Genomic DNA, 17,200 nt, shown 5'->3' on the forward strand with positions numbered 1-17,200 from the left:
CTAGATTTTCAGTATAGACAGTTTTGGGGCGCTAACCTTAGCGCCCGCCCGAAGTTAGCGCCCGCCCCAAAGTAGCGCCCCGTTGCCGGAAATTCAGTGGCTTCGCCCTAAGAGAGTGGTGGAGCGCTAAAAGAGGCGTTCCACTCCTACCTTTAGGCGCTAAGCCGGCGGTCCAGAGGGATAGCGCCCAGGCGGGGCGCAGCGCGGGTGCGGTCATTTTTGCACTGACAGCAGACCCCGTGGTGCCGACCAGCTGTTAAAGGGGGAAGGGACGAATTGGTCTGCTGCCACGCCCTGCACACTGCAGCCTTGCAAAGAGGCCTCAACACTGCTGCTCAGCCCCAGGGAGTCATGGCAACGCCAGAGAAGGCCCGTCAGCGTGCCCTGCGCTTCTCAGAGGGTGATCTGGACATAATGGTCACAGCTCTGGAGGTGAGGCGCAAGATCTTGTTTCCAGAGAGTGGGAGGAATCCAATCCACCATGACTACACCAAAGCCTGGAAGCAGATCGCCCAGAGGGTGACGTTCACCGGCGATGCCCCCAGGACCCACAAACAATGTCGTAAAAAATACAACGATCTGACCAGGATTGTGTAGGTGAGTAGCCTTTCCAGTCTCCTCCTCATTCTTGCATGTACACCTGACATGATGGGCAAAGGGAGCTGAAAGTCCAATTGGCCAGCCCTCAGCCAGCAGCATTGGGACAGTCATGAGCATCAAATGGCCATTCGGCACTCTACACTTTGGCCAAGCTATTCCACCATGGGAGGCAGTGCACACTACATCAGGGCTTCACTCTGTCCAAGCTATTCCACCATGGGAGGCAGTGCACACTACATCAGGGCTTCACTCTGTCCAAGCTATTCCACCATGGGAGGCAGTGCACTCTACATCAGGGCTTCACTCTGTCCAAGCTATTCCACCATGGGAGGCAGTGCACTCTACATCAGGGCTTCACTCTGTCCAAGCTATTCCACCATGGGAGGCAGTGCACTCTACATCAGGGCTTCACTCTGTCCAAGCTATTCCACCATGGGAGGCAGTGCACACTACATCAGGGCTTCACTGCGCACTTACAGCCCGTCCTTTCTCTTGCAGGCTAAAGTAGCGTTTAATCGCCAGGCCCGTGCCAGGGGTGGCCGCGCCAAGCTGCAGAAGCTCACTCGGCTGGAGGAGCGCGTGTGTGTGCTCATGGGAGCCCGTGTGATTGTCCCCACAGCGTGCGGTGTATCCGACCCTCCACTGCCCGGCAATGGTAAGGACCTCGCCTTTTGGCCCTCTCGCGTCGCACTGGCCCATCCGAGCTACATCCTTTGCCACTGTCCCACCAATGCGCTGAATGCCACCAGTCCTAACTCCCTCGCTGACGCCGTCTCCTCACTCTGAAGCTACTCTTGTGCATTCCTGCTTTCAGCTGGTGACGACCAGGACCCTGAAGCTGCCAGTGACAGCACCTCCAACCAGGAGGAGGAGGAGGAGCAAGCCGGACCTTCGGGGGAACAGTCACGTCCCGCAGGAGAGGAGGAAATGCTTGACACCTCCTCACTGGACGAGTGCCTGGAGGAACTGTCGCAGGGCAATGCAGCTTCTGGGACCAGTGGCGTCCAGCCACCCAGCAGCCGTGCGCGTGGCCCGCGGCCTTCCCCCCAAAGGGGGGAAGGATCAGAGGGGAGTGCTGCTGCTCGGCACACTCGCCGCCACCAACGCGGCAAGGGTCCCCTAGTTCGGCCCCCTCCTCCCCAGCGGGAGAGTCGCGACTCCAGTCCGGACACCTTCACTTCGGAGGAGGTGCGGAAGCTGGATAAGATGGCCGAGGACTCGGACCGGCGCCACACGGAGCTCATGAGCGTGGTGGGGCGCATGCCTGAGGCCATCGAGTCGCTGGCGACCAGTGTGCGCGAGTTCGGGGCAGCAACTGCCGCGAGTGGCCGCATGCTGACTGATGCCATCAAGACCCTGGCGGCTGTGATGCACGCACACACCAGGACCACAGGGGCACTCACTGCTGCCACACGCGCTGTCTCAGGCAGGCATCACCAGGGCAGCCGCCGCGCTGGACCATCCCAGCAAGCCGCCCCTCGGCTGATTGCTGCGGATCCTGCAGTGCGGGCCCGGCCGAGTGCCACCGCGCCACAGCACCAGCCAGCGCATCCCAGACGCCAGCTGGCCCACATTGCGCCATCCGTCGCCGCCATTCCCCCACTGGGGCGTCAAGGGCAAGCGGCTGCAGCTGATGGTGGCCAGGCTCAGGTGCGCCACTCAGCAGGCGGCCCCTCGAGGCCCAAACGCCGTGTAGGCCGCCCCCCAGCGGCATCTGGCGGAAGGGCATCTGTGCCTCAGGCGCCTTCCCCCAGCCTCGCAGCAGCCACTGGGCAGAGCTTGCGAAGGAGCAGCAGGCCGGGCAGGGGAGGCAAAAGGCTGGCCAAGGTCTCGCCCTCGCGGGCCACTCAGTAGAGGGTGTGGGCAGCTTTCCTTTAATATGGCGGTGGCCATCTTTATTTTGCCCATGGTTGTGTTGTTGGAGGGCTTATTTTTTGCGTTAGGCCGACGTTGAGGCCCGGTTTGAAGAAAGGTGGAGTGACTCCTCCCCAGTTTGTGGGAGTGAGTCGTTTGTTGGGCTTTTTGTGGGGCCCGTTTATTGTTTTTGGGGATTCATGTGGGAAGGGCTTTTCATTTTTGTGCAATAAAAAATTATCTTTATTCATGCAGTCTCCATGGTTGTTCTTCTTAGTGTTTGTTGGCTTCGCCGGCTGAGGGCTTGCGGAGCGGCTGCATTCATCTTCCCTCATGGCCCCTGGCCATTCCCTGACAGGGGGCTTAGAAGTACCGTGTAATAAGGTGGCGTCGTGCGGCCCTTGGCCCTGGTCGCTCCCTCCTGGGAACGTACTCCTGCTCCTCCTCCTCCTCCTCCTCCTCATGCTCCTCCTGCTCCTCCTCCTGAGGTGCAGGTCCAACGTCAGGTGGCAGTGCCTGAGTCCTGCGGATAGCCAGGTTGTGTAGCATGCAGCAAACCACCACAAATTGGGAGACCCGGTCCGGCAAATACTGGAGAGCTCCTCCGGAGCGATCAAGGCAGCGGAACCGCTGCTTGAGGACCCCAATAGTTAGCTCGATGATGTTGCGGGTGGTTTGATGGCTCTCGTTGTAGGCCTCTTCAGCAGCGGTCCTGGGCGCGCGGAGCGGGGTCATGAGCCAGGTGCACAAAGGATAGCCTTTGTCCCCGATGAGCCATCCTCTTGGGGGAGGCTGTGCCTGGAACATGTCATGCACAGTACTCTGCCGCAGGATAAAGGTATCGTGGCTGCTGCCTGGGAAGCTGGCATTGACTGCCATGATGCGCTGCTTGTGGTCACATACCAGCTGCACATTCAGAGAATGGTAGCCCTTCCTGTTGCGATACTGCTCGCCATGCTCCAGAGGGGCCCGCAAAGCCACATGCGTACAGTCAATGGCGCCCTGCACCAAGGGGAATTCCCCGAGTCTGGCAAATCCCAATGCGCGCTGATGCTGGCTCTCGAGGGCCATGGGGAAGGAGATGAATTGGCTTCTCCTTCTGAACAGTGCTTCGGTCACCTGGCGGATGCAGCGATGCGCGCCGTACTGGGAGATGTTTGCTATGTCCCCAGCAGCGTATTGGAAGGAGCCGGTGGCATAGAAGTTCAATGCCACCGTCACCTTCACTTCCACCGACAGAGACGTCCTGCACCTGAGCTTTGGCCGCAGATCTCGGCGAAGCAGGTGGCAGATCTCTGCAATCACCTCCTTTCGGAATCGGAGCCTTTTAACACATCGCGCGGCACTCATGTTTAGGTAGGAGCGCTGCTGGCGGTATAGCCTGACTGGGTAAGGCCTACGTGGCCGACGCCTGTAGCCCCCTCTGCCTCTAGCCAGGGCTGCCCCTCTCACAATGCGTCTGCGAGCCCTACGGACATGGCGCTGCAGCTCCGCGTTGGCACCCCATGCAGGCCCCATCAAATCCTGGCAAACAGTCTAATTTCCAAATGGCCACTTACAGCGCTATGGCCTGAGTCCAAAAATACCTGGCTCTTGCTGCTTGAAACCAGTTAGCTATCCTCCTTGTTGTGTCTCCAGAAATGCGTTGCACAAGACTGTTTTCTGAAAAAAGGCTGGCCTTTATACTGGAGAGGACGTTCCCTTTAATTAGCGCCCCCCGGGGCCTGCGCTGGTTGTGTTGCGTTCCTTTTTCCAAACGCTCCGGCTGCCCGCCGCACAATGGGGCGGTCCAACTGAAGTTTGGAATCGGGGCGGCCAAAGGGTGTTGCACGAGGATGTGACGTCATTTTCTGCGCGCGCATCCGGGCGGGCTCTAAACTTTGCGCCGGCGCTAACGGGCAACTTAATTTGGGGCGGGGCGCAAACTGCGCTGCGCCCGGGCGCTACACGCATAGCGCCCGGAAATCACTTCTCTTAAGGCGCTAACTGCTGGCGCAAGCGACTGAAAATCTAGCCCACAGTCTTTTAATCTAAAGCTTGTTCAACTCTTTTATACAGCTTTTACAGGAGACATCAGGGTAGTGATGCATCTAGAACGAAACTGAAACTAAACTCCTCTGCCTTGCTTGTCTCGGTCACATGCCCTCTGCTGGTCAGGCACAAGCAATCAATACATACAAACATGCTGTTAAGGCATCATAATCGAACAGGCAAATACCATTTCTATTTGCTGATATCATTACAGCATAGATTCAAGGTAAGCGGCAGGAGGTTTAGAGGGATTTGAGGAAAAACTTTTTCACCCAGAGGGTGGTTGGAATCTGGAAGTCACTGCCTGAAAGGGTGGTAGAGGCAGGAACCCTCACAACATTCAAGAAGCATTTGGATGAGCACTTGAAATGCCATAGCATACAAGGCTACGGACCAAATGCTGGAAAATGGGATTAGATTAGACAGGGCTTGATGGCCAGCGCGGACGCGATGGGCCAAAGGGCCTCTTTCTGTGCTGTATAACTCTATGACTCTATGACTCTAGTTGATGGAGTCAAGCTGTAGCACCTCCGACTTCGGAAGGCCTTCTAAAAGTGCTCAGAGACCTTTTAGAGCCAAGGTCTGGCACCTGCAAGTAAGCCTTGCTGCAGTGAACGAGGTCTTGTTAGACCTGCAGCAGTGAGGAGGCCACCCATGAGTCAAACCGCCAAGTTTACCTGGAGTGGTTCAGAAGTTGCATGAAGCACACCGAAATGATGGTAATTTCAAGAGGGCCTCTCAAAATAGGATTAGAGAGGCCCTTAACAAGCATGGCCAGCTGGAGGCGGGAGCGTTTCCTGAATGCCAAAACCGGCACCGGCGAAATCCCACGGAGGCAGGTTAGAGTTGGGTTTCTGACCCGGCCTCAGTAATTCAAATTTTCCCGCCATTCCCGACTCCAAACCCGCCTCCTCCAGCATCAGAAAATCGCCCCCCATGTCAACCGTGTTGCCCTCATCAAGCCTCTCTGCTACTTCATCAAAAAGCTCGATCAAGTTGAGGAAGAAGCTAGGGAACAGGGTATAGATCTAGTGTTGTACAATGAGGCAGGATTAATTAATAACCTTGTAGTAAAGGAGGCTCTGGGTGATCATAATATGACAGAGTTTTAGATTGAGTTTGAGACTGATTTAGTGAAGAACAAAACTAAGGTCTTAATTCTGAACAACGCAAAATTCGTAGTTATGAGGGGCAAGTTGGCTAAGGTAGAAACATAGAAACATAGAAGATAGGAGCAGGAGTAGGTCATTCGGCCCCTCGAACCTGCTCCGCCATTCAATGAGATTATGGCTGATCATCCAAATTCAGTACCTGGTCCCTGCTTTCTCCCCATACCCCTTGATCCCTTTAGCCTTAAGAAATATATCCAACTCCTTCTTGAATATATTTAATGTATTGACCTCTACTGCCTTCTGTGGTAGAGAATTCCACAGGTTCACCAATCTCTGGGTGAAGAAATTCCTCCTCACTTCTGTCCTAAATGGCCTACCCTTTATCCTTAGACCGTGAACCCTGGTTCTGGACTCCCCGACCATCGGGAACATCCTTCCTGCATCTAGTCTGTCCAGTCCTGTCAGAATTTTATAAGTTTCAATGAGATCCCCTCTCATTCTTCTAAACTCCAGCGAGTACAAGCCCAATCGACCCAATCTCTCCTCATACGTCATTCCTGCCATCCCAGGTATCAGCCTGGTGAATCTTCGCTGCACTCCTTCCATGGCAAGAACATCCTTCCTCAGATAAGGTGACCAAAACTGCACACAATACTCAAGATGTGGTCTCACCAAGGCCCTGTACAACTGCAGCAAGACATCCTTGTTCCTGTACTCAAACCCTCTAGCTACGAAGGCCAACATGCCATTTGCCTTCTTAACCGCCTGCTGCACCTGCATGCTTACCTTCAGCGACTGGTGCACAAGGACACCCAGGTCTCGTTGCACTTCCCCTTCTCCCAATCTATTGCCATTCAGATAATAATCTGCCTTCCTGTTTTTCCTACCAAAGTGGATAACCTCGCATTTATCCACGTTATATTGCATCTGCCATGTTCCTGCCCAATCACCCAACATGTCCAAATCATCCTGGAGTTCCTCGGCATCCTCCTCACAGCACACACGCCCACCCAGCTTTGTGTCGTCTGCAAATTTGGAGATATTACATCTAGTTCCCTTGTCTAGATCATTAATATATATTGTGAATAGCTGGGGCCCAAGGACTGATCCCTGCGGTACCCCACTAGTCACTGCTTGCCGCTCGGAAAAAGACTCGTTTATTCCAACACTTTGCTTTCTGTCTGCCAACCAGTTCTCTATCCAAGTCAATACCTTGCCCCCAATCCCATGTGCCTTAACTTTACATGCTAATCTCTTATGCGGGACCTTATCAAAAGCCTTTTGAAAGTCCAAATACACCACATCCACTGGTTCTCCCTTATCTATTTTACCAGTTACATCCTCAAAAAATTCCAGTAGATTAGTCAAGCACGATTTACCTTTTGTAAATCCATGTTGACTTTGTCCGATCCTGTCACTGTTATCCAAGTGCTCTGCTATTACATCTTTTATAATGGACTCTAGCATTTTCCCCACTACCGATGTTAGGCTTACCGGTCTATAATTCCCCGTTTTCTCTCTACCACCTTTTTTGAATAGTGGGGTAACATTAGCTACCCGCCAATCTATGGGTACTGTTCCAGATTCCATTGAATGCTGGAAGATGATCAGCAAAACATCAACTGTTTTGAGGGCCGCTTCCTTAAATACCCTAGGATGTAGATTATCAGGCCCTGGGGATTTATTGGCCTTCAATCCCATCAATTTCCCTAACACCATTTCCCTACAAATACTGATTTCTTTCAGTTCCTCCCTTTCATCAGACCCTATGTTCCCCGACATCTCTGGGAGGTTATTTGTGTCCTCCTTTGTGAAGACAGAACCAAAATATGTATTTAATTGGTCTGCTATTTCTTTGTTCCCCATTATAAATTCCCCTGATTCTGACTGCAAGGGACCTACGCTTGACTTCACCAATCTTTTTCTCCACATATCTATAAAAGCTTTTACAGTCAGTTTTTATGTTCCGTGCAAGCTTACTCTCATATTCTATTTTCCATTTCTTAATTAATCTCTTTGTCCTCCTTTGTTGAATCCTAAACTGCTCCCAATCCTCAGGTTTACTGCTTTTTCTGGCCAATTTATATGTCCTCTCCTTGGATCTTATGCTATCCCTAATTTCCCTTGTTAGCCACGGTTGAGTCACCTTTTTTGTTTTATTTTTATGCCAAAGTGGGATGAACAAATTCTATAGTTCACCCATGCGGTCTTTGAATGTTTGCCATTGCCTATCCACCGTCAATCCTTTGAGTGACATTCCCCAATCAATCCTACCCAACTCGCGCCTCAGACCATCATAGTTTCCTTTATTTAAATTGAGGACCCTAGTCTCTGAGTCGACTACTTCATTCTCCATCTTAATGAAGAATTCGATCATCTTATGATCGCTCCGACCCAAGGGGCCTCGTACAACAAGATTGCTAATTAATCCTTTCTCATTACATAATACCCAGTCTAAGATGGCCTGATCTCTGGTTGGTTCCTCAACATATTGGTCCAGGAAACCATCCCTTAAACACTCCAGGAATTCCTCTTCCACAGTATTGTTACTAATTTGGTTAGCCCAATCTATATGTAGATTAAAGTCACCCATGATGACTGCTGTGCCCTTATTGCACGCTTCTCTAATTTCCCTTTTAATGCCATCCCCAACCTCTGCATTACTGTTTGGAGGTCTATATACCACTTCCACTAACGTTTTCTGCCCCTTGGTATTTCTCAGTTCTACCCGTACAGATTCCACATCATCAGAGCTTATATCCTTCCTTACAATTCTGTTAATCCCTTCTTTAACCAGCAATGCTACCCCACCTCCCTTTCCTTTTTGCCTATCTTTCCTGAATATTGAATACCCCTGGATGTTGAGTTCCCAGCCTTGGCCACCCTGGAGCCATGTTTCCGTAATCCCAATCAAATCATATTTGTTTACCTCTATTTGCGCAGCTAATTCATCCACCTTATTACGAATACTCCTCGCATTAAGACACAAAGGCCTAGAAATTCAGTATAGCCAATTTTGGGGCGGTAAAGTCGGGCGGTCGCTAAAGTTAGCGCCCGCCAGAAACTGCAGGTCACTTCGCCAAAATTCAGTAGATCTGGCCAAGAGTTTGGGCGAGCGCTGAAACTGGCGTTGCACTCCTATCTTCAGGCGCTAAGCCGGCGGTGCGGACTGATAACGCCGAGGCCGGGCGCAGCGCAGGTGTGGTCATGTTTTGATTGACAGCAGACACCCTGACGCCGGCCAGCTCTTAAAGGGGGAAGGGTCGACTTTGTCTGCAGCCACGCCCTGGATAGTGGAGCCCTGCAGCTAGGCCTGAACACTGCTGGTGGACCCAAATAGCGCCTGAAGCCATGGAGAAGGCCCGTGAACGAGCGCAGCGCTTCTCCCAGCATGCTTTGAGGGTGCTGGTTAGGGGGTTGGAAAGGTACAAAGAGATCTTGTGCCCGGACAGTGGCAAGACGGCTCCCAGGAGGCAGTACAGGAGAGCCTGGAGGAAAATCGCCCACAGGGTGTCAGTCAACAGCGATGTCCCCAGGACTGGTGACCAATGCTGCAAGAAGTACAACGACCTCACTCGGATGGTCAAGGTGAGTACCCTTTCCAGTGTCCTCCTCATCCTTGCATGTGCACCTCACATTATGGGCAAAGGGACCTCAAAGGCCTAATGGCCAGCCCTCCTCCCGCAGCTATGGCACTGGCATGATCCTCAATAGCACTTTCTGCACTTAACACACTGGCCAAGCTATTCGACCATGGGAGGCAGTGCACACAACAACAGGGCACCACACTGGCCAAGCTATTCCACCATGGGAGGCAGTGCACACAACAACAGGCCACCACAATGTACTTAGAGGCCGTCCTTTCTCTTGCAGGCCAAGATGGCCCGGAATTTGAAGAGCCAGAATGTCACCATGGGAGGCCGTGCCCAGTTGCAGGAGCTCAGTGAGCTGGAGGAGAGCGTGGCTCGACTCATGCGTGGCCGGGTGGTTGGCCCTGTTGCCATTGGAGGTGCCGACCCTGTGCTGCGACCCAATGGTAAGGACATGACCGTTTGGACCTCTCTCGTTCCCCTAGCGCATCAGATCTACATCCTTTGCCACTGTCCGACCAATGCGCTGAATGCCACCACTCATGCCTCCCTCGCTGACGCCCTGTCCTCACTGTAAAGCTACTCTTGTGCCTTCCTGCTTTCAGCTGGTGAGGAGGAGGTCCCTGAAGCAGAGAGTGCCAGACCCTCGGAAGAGGAGCACGACGAGGACCAACAGGAAGGCGGCACATCGGGGGAAGCATCATCTGCGCCAGGGGATGGCAATGGAGGGGACACGTCTTGCCTGGAGGAGAGCCAGGGGGAAGTGTTGCAGGGGGGTGTAGCTCCTGGGCCCAGTGGCGTCCAGGCACGCGGGAAGGGTCGGCCAGCTCGGCGGCCTTCTCCCCAGAGGGAGAGTCCGGCCTCCAGTCCGGAGACGGACCTCGCCCAGGAGGTGCGCCTCCTTGATCAAATGTCGGCGGATTCGGAGCGGCGCCACAAGGAGTTCATGGGGGTTGTGGGACAGTTGCCTCAGGCCATTGAGTCCCTGGCTCATAGTGTGGCTGCTTTCGGGGAATCACAGGCCAGGGGTGTTGAGCAACTCGCGGCAGCACACGCCAGGGGTGTTGACCAACTTGCGGCAGCACAGGACAGGGTTGTCGAGCAACTCGCGGCAGCACAGGACAGGGGTGTCCACCAACTCGCGGCAGCGCAGGACAGGGGTGTCCACCAACTCGCGGCAGCGCAGGACGTGAGTCGCGAGTTCATGAGTGGTGCCGTGCAGACACTCACTGATCTGATGCGGGCACAGACCAGGGCAGTTTGGGCACTCACTTCTGCCACACTCGCTGTGTCGTGGAAGCATCGCCAGGGCACCCGCCGCCCTGCTGCAGCACAGCGGTCTGGCCTCCACCAGATTGCTGCGCTTGCTGCACTGCCAGCCCGGCCGAGTGCCAGTGTCTCTGGCGAACAGCGAGCGCGTGCCATCAGCCAGCTTGCCCCCATTGCTGCAGCTGCCACTGCAACTCCCCCAGCCAAGGTGCGACGAGCTGCTGCAGAGACTGATGCTGCGCAGCCACAGCTGCAGCAGTCAGCAGCCGGCCCCTCCAGGGCCGGACCTCGTCTAGGCCGACCCCCAAGGGCATCTGCCGTCACGCATTCTGCCCCTCAGGAGCCTTCCCCAGCCTTGCAACACCCACAGGGCCCAGGTTGAGGCGGAGCAACAGGTCGGGCAGGGGCCGCACAAGGCTGCACAAGGACTCGCCCTCTCGGCACACACAGTAGAGTATGGTGGCAACGGTGTTTTTTATATGGGGGTGTTTGTGTTGTGGGGGGGCCTTCTTTTGGTAAGGCCGAGGATGAAGGCCAATTGGATGGGCAAATTTTGTTATTCCTCCCCAGGTTGTGGGAGTGAGATATTCTTTTCACAGTTTTTTGGGGGGTGTTGTCTGTTTTTCTGTTTCATGTGGGAAGGGCCCTGAGTTTGTTAAATAAAGCTTTTTATTTATTCAGCTTGTCCAGGTGTCATGTTTCCAGTGGTTGTTGCGTTAAGCGGCTGAGGGCTTGCGGAGCGGCTACATTCAGGTGCGTTCATTGCCACAAGCCATTCCCTGACAGGGGGCCTAGAAGTGTCGTTCAATAAGCCGCCGGCGGACGGCCCTTGGACCTTGTGGCTCCCTCCTGGACTGGTACTCCTCCTCCTCCTCCTCCTCCTCATGGTCCTCCTGCGCGTCCTCCTGAGGTGGTGGTGCTACGTCAGGTAGCAGTGCCTGAGTCCTGCGGATAGCCAGGTTGTGCAGCATGCAGCAAACAACGACGAACTGGGAGACTCTATCCGGCGAATACTGTAGAGATCCGCCGGAGTGATCCAGGCAGTGGAACCGTTGCTTGAGGATGCCAATCGTTTGCTCTATGATGTTCCTTGTGGCTTGATGGCTTTCGTTGTATGCCTCCTCCGCAGGGGTCCTGGGCGCGCGGAGCGGGGTCATGAGCCATGTACACAAAGGGTAGCCCTTGTCCCCAATAAGCCATCCCCTTGGTGGAGGCTGTGCCTCGAACATGTCAGCCACCGTAGTCTGGTGCAGGATAAATGCATCGTCGCTGCTTCCTGGAAAGCGGGCATTGACAGCTAGGATGCGCTGCCTGTGGTCACACACCAGCTGTACATTGAGGGAATGGTAGCCCTTCCGGTTGCGGTAATCCTCAGCATTGTCGATAGGTGCCCGCATAGCCACATGCGTGCAGTCAATGGCGCCCTGCACCATGGGGAAGTCCGCGATCCTGCCAAATCTGACTGCACGCTGCTCCTGCCTCTCTAGGGTCATGGGGAAGGAGATGAATTGGTGTCTCCTCGTGAAAAGGGCATCGGTGACCTGCCGGATGCAGCGATGCGCGGCGAACTGGGAGATGTTTGCTATGTCCCCAGCAGCGGCTTGGAAGGAGCCGCTTGCATAAAAGTTCAGAGCCACCGTGACCTTCACTTCCACCGAGAGAGACGTCCTGCACATCAGCTGCGGACGCAGATCTCGGTGAAGCAGCTGGCAGATCTCTGCAACCACCTCCCTTCTGAAGCGCAGCCTCTTAACACACTGCGCGGCAGTCATGGTGAGATAGGACACCTGCTGCCGGTATTCCCTGAGTGGGTAAGGCCTACGTTGCCGACGCCTGATGGCCCCTCTGCGTCTAGGCATGGCTGGCCCTCTCACACAGCGTCTGCGAGCCCTTCGCACATAATGCTGCAACTGAGGGTTGCCACCCCATACAGCCCCCATAATAAACTTGCAAACAGTGAAATCACAATGAATCAAATTTCCAAGCTCTGGCCAGAAGCCAAAAATACCTCTCCTATGTTGTCCCAAATCAGTAAGCTCTGTTCCTTGGTCTCTGTCCAGAAATCCAAAGCACTAAAGTCATTGCAGCAAAATGGCTGGGCTTTATAGGTCAGTGTAAGTGCCCTTTAATTAGTGCTCCCCGAGGCCCGCAGGGCCTCTGCTGCGTTCCACTTCACAGTTCTTAACAGCGCCACGCCCACATTGGGCGGGCGCCACTGAATTTCCGGTTTGGGGCGCTCAAACAGCGTTGCACGACGAAATGACGTCATAAGCTGCGCGCGCAGCTGAGCGGGCGTTTGCGCCGGCGCTAAATGACAACTGAAGTTGGGTGTAGGCGCAGTTCGTTCTGCGCCCGGGCGCTAAGTGCCTAGCGCTGGAAATCTACCCCTCTTATGGCGTTAACGGCTGGCGAACGCAACTGAATTTCTAGGCCAAAGCCTTCAGGCTTGTTTTTTTAACGCTCTTACACCTATTAGAATTATTATTTACTGTGGCCATGTTTGATTTAAACCATTGATTTCTCTGACTGCCACTTTTGTTTTTCTCCTTCCTATATTTTGCTTTTATCCTTGTTTCCCTTTCCTCTGTCCCCTTGCTCAGGTTCCCAATCCCCTGCCATTTTAGTTTAAACCCTCCCCCAGAGCACTAGCAAACACTCCCCCTAGGACATCAGTCCCGGCCCTGCCCAGGTGCAAACCATCTGGTTTGAACTGGTCCCACCTCCCCCAGAACCGGTTCCAATGTCCCAGGAATTTGAATCCCTCCCCCTTGCACCATTCCTCTAGCCACGTTGATTGGAAAACTAGATTAAAAGATATGACGATAGCTAAGCAATGACAAACATTTAAAGAAATAATTCATAATTTGCAACAAATATACATTCCCTTAAGGAATAAAAACTCCACGGGTAAAAGTGGTCCAACCATGGCTGACAAGAGAAGTTAAAGATAGTGTTAGATTAAAGGAAGAGGCTTATAATGTTGCCAAAAAGAATAGTAAGCCTGAGGATTGTAAGGATTTTATAAATGTTTTGGTCATCCTTTGCTGAATTCTAAAGAGAGAGAAAATAGAATATGAGTAAGCTAGCTACAGACATAAAAACAGATTGTAAAAGCTTCTATAGGTATGTAAAAAAGAGAGATTAGTGAAAGTAAGCATGGATCCCTTACAGGCAGAGGCAAGCAAAATTATAATGGGGAATAAGGAAATGGCAGAGACATTAAATGAAAACATTGTATCTGTCTTCACAGTAGAATACACAAAAAACATTCTGGAAATAGTAAGGAACCGAGGGTCTAGTGAGAATGAGGAACTTAAAAATAGTAAAGAACCTGGTGCGTGGTATGCAGGAGTCCTGTGACAGTGCACCCTCAGAAAGATTCACAATAATACTGGAGAAATTAATGGGACTAAAAGCCAACAAATTCCCTAGACCTGATGGCCTACATCCTAGGGTTTTAAAAGAGATTTCATTGTACATGAATCACAGAAAACTAACATGCAGGTACAGCAAGCAATTAGGAAAGCAAATGGTATGCTAGCCTTTATTATAAAGGGATTGAAGTATAAGAGTAAAGAAGTCTTACGGCAATTATACAGGGCCTTGGTGAGACCACACCTGGAGTACTGTGTACAGTCTTGTTCTCCTTACCTAAGGAAGGATATACTTTCTTTAGAGGGAGTGCAACAAAGGTTTACCAAACTGATTCCTGGGATGACGGGATTATCCTATGTGGGGAGATTGAGGAGACTAGGCCTATATTCCCTAGACTTTAGAAGTATGAGAGGTGACCTAATTGAAAAATATAGAAATCTATATAAAAATATTAAAAATCTTAAAGGACCTGACAGGCTAGATGCTGGGAGGATGTTTCCCCTGGCTGGGGAGTCCAGAACTAGGGGCCAGAGTCTCAGAATAAGGGATCAGCCATTTAAGACTGAGATGAGGAGAAAAATCTTCACTCAAAGGGTTATGAATCTTTGGAATTCTCTACCCCATTGGGCTGTGGATGCTCAGTCGATGAGTATATTCAAGGTAGAGATCGATAGATTTTTAGATGCTAAGGGAACCCAGGGATATGGGGATAGATTACAACAGTGCCTACACTTCAAAAAGTACTTCATTGGCTTTAAAGCGCTTTTGGACGTTCGGTGGTTGTGAAAGGTGCCATATAAAGGCACGTCTTTCTTTCATTTTCTTTTAGTGCGGGAAGGTGGAGTTGAGGTAGAAGTTCAGCCATGATCTTATTGAATGGCGGAACAGGCTCAAAGGGCTGAATGACCCCCTCCTGGTCCTATTTCTGAAATGTTTATGTTCTTATGTCGAACTGTTCACAGTACTCCAAGTTGGTCTTTTTGAGTTTAACATACCTTCTCTGCTTTACAATTCTATTTCTCTAGAAATGAACCCCACTGCTTTGTTTGCTTTTTTGATGGCCTTATTAACCTGTGTCGGTACTTTTAGTGATTTGTACCCCCAGATCCTGCTGCTCCTCAACCCCATTTAGACACTTAGGCCCCAATATTTACAGGAGTGGGCTTTCCAAGCAGGGCGGAGGGAACGGGGTGGAGGAGATCTGGTTGGGGGAAGTCCGAGTATCTCTGAACACCGTAGAGTTATAACTCCATGGCGAGCGTGTTTTTTTTAAACAGGTTCCCCACCCAGAAGCCAACCTCATTGACAGGCTTGGCTCCCTGTCCTGTGGGGAATGCTCCAGAGAGGCCACATCCCAGGAGCAGGTAAGTTTTCTGTTGTTCGGGGTAGAGATTTTTTACATTTTAACATCCCACCCGACCCAAGCGTTTTTGGGGGTTAAAATGATTTTCTAAGAAATATGTGGTCTCCTTATTCTTCTTACCAAAATGCACCACCTCACTCTTAATTATATTGAAGTTAATTTGCCAATTACACACCCATTCTGCAAATTTATTGATATCTTCCTGTATTTTGTCTCAGTTCTCCTCTGTATTAACTGCTCCCCCAATTCGGTGTCATCCGCAAATTTTGAAATTGTACTTCCAATTCCCAAGTCCAAATCGTTTATGTAAATGTGAACAGTCGTGTTAGCAAAGCCCAGAGGTGTAATGATCATGGGCCCTAATTTGCGGCCTCTACAAGTCCGTACGAGGTGTGTATGCGCCCGTAGGTGCCCCGCAAGTTCAGGTTTAGGCATGCGAAGCGCATGCGCGAAAACCCGGAACTTGCGTTCTGTCAAGAATTCTTGACAGATTATCTGCATACCCGGGAGATGTGCCTCCATGGGCGGAGAGTTGCGCTATTTGCCTAACTTCTGCCCAGCGAATGTCCTTGAAATGCTTACACCTGGTAAAAGCAGGCGTAAGGCCTGCTTTTTACCAGCGTAAGAGTTTTAAAAAAATAGAATTTTTTTTTTTTATCACTCATTTATACATTAAAAACCCTAAGGTAAGTTTATTTTTAGCCCCGTTAAAACATATTAAAAAATTTTTTTAAATTAAATCTTTGTTTAAAATATTTAATTAAATGGCATTTTACTTAATTTTAAATATGCAATTTTTTTATTTCATGTGTTCGTCTATTTTTTAAGTGATCCCCATTCATACTTATGGAAGTTCCATACATGCGGAAACTCCATAAGTATGAATGGGGATTCCCCTTCTTTCATTGGTTGGGCCGGCCCACATGATCCCAGGGGTGCTTGTGAACCGCATGCGCCCCATGGATATGTGGGCCTCTACCCACGGGTGCCCGGAGAGGCCCAGGAGCGCAAATCTACGAACGTCCCAGACCACCAGGTAAATTCGTAGATTTTTTGCAGGTCGGAGGCCTCCCCCCGCGGGAAGCCGCTGACCGCAAATTTTGAGCCAATATCTCCTTGTAATCAGAACTGGATATTCATGTCTTTCACTCATGTAATTGTTGAACTTCTGTGAAGGTGCACTGAGCAAATATTTGGTGAGAAAAGGCCAGATACGAATGATTAAGCTGTTTTATTTCATAGTGAGTTAATGTACAGAGCAACAGTTATGATCACAGTCACTTAGTTCAATCGGTACAACATGTATTCGGATAATAATACAAAAATAATAAAAATGCTACAATTACCCACATCAGCAGGTCGTCTGGCTTGACCTAAACAGTATCTTTACCTGTATTCTAACCTTCTCACAGTCTTTGATGTCTGACTGCGTCACGGCATTTTGTTTCAAAAACATGACTGACTCCCTCTGTGTCTGTTTTTGGTTTATCTCTCACTATTCACAGCCAAAAGAGAGCAAAGTCTTTCCAATATAATGGGTGTGAGGAATTTATCAAATAGCGAGAGGAGCCAACAAATTGCTCCTTTGGTGAACATAACTTCATTGGCATATTAACTGCCTTTCATCTACATACCATTAAAAAAATAAAACTTGTGAGAATATGCGTGTGAGAAAACCCAGCATTATGCTTAACCCTCTTGCCAATGCATTATGTAGAAAAATGATCAAAAACGTCCTGAAATGTGACACATGCGTAGCACAGCAATACCAATCAATACTAATCTTAAGGTTGATTTTGTGATCTGGTGTTGCCAACATGATCAGTGTTCACAGGGAGCACATCTCAAGAAATTGCTGAGGCACTGTCTGTAGTTTTCCATCCAAATGGATGGAAAGTAATCTGCCGTGATGCCTGAGGTACACACCCCACACTGGACTGTACAATCATCTCTTGAATGAATTGGCAACAACTAATTAATTCACAGAAAAGAACTGAGTATTGACT

Source organism: Somniosus microcephalus, chromosome 2 (assembly GCF_052327205.1).
Source record: "Somniosus microcephalus isolate GS21.2 chromosome 2, FLI_Smic_1.0, whole genome shotgun sequence".
Taxonomy (NCBI): domain Eukaryota; kingdom Metazoa; phylum Chordata; class Chondrichthyes; order Squaliformes; family Somniosidae; genus Somniosus; species Somniosus microcephalus.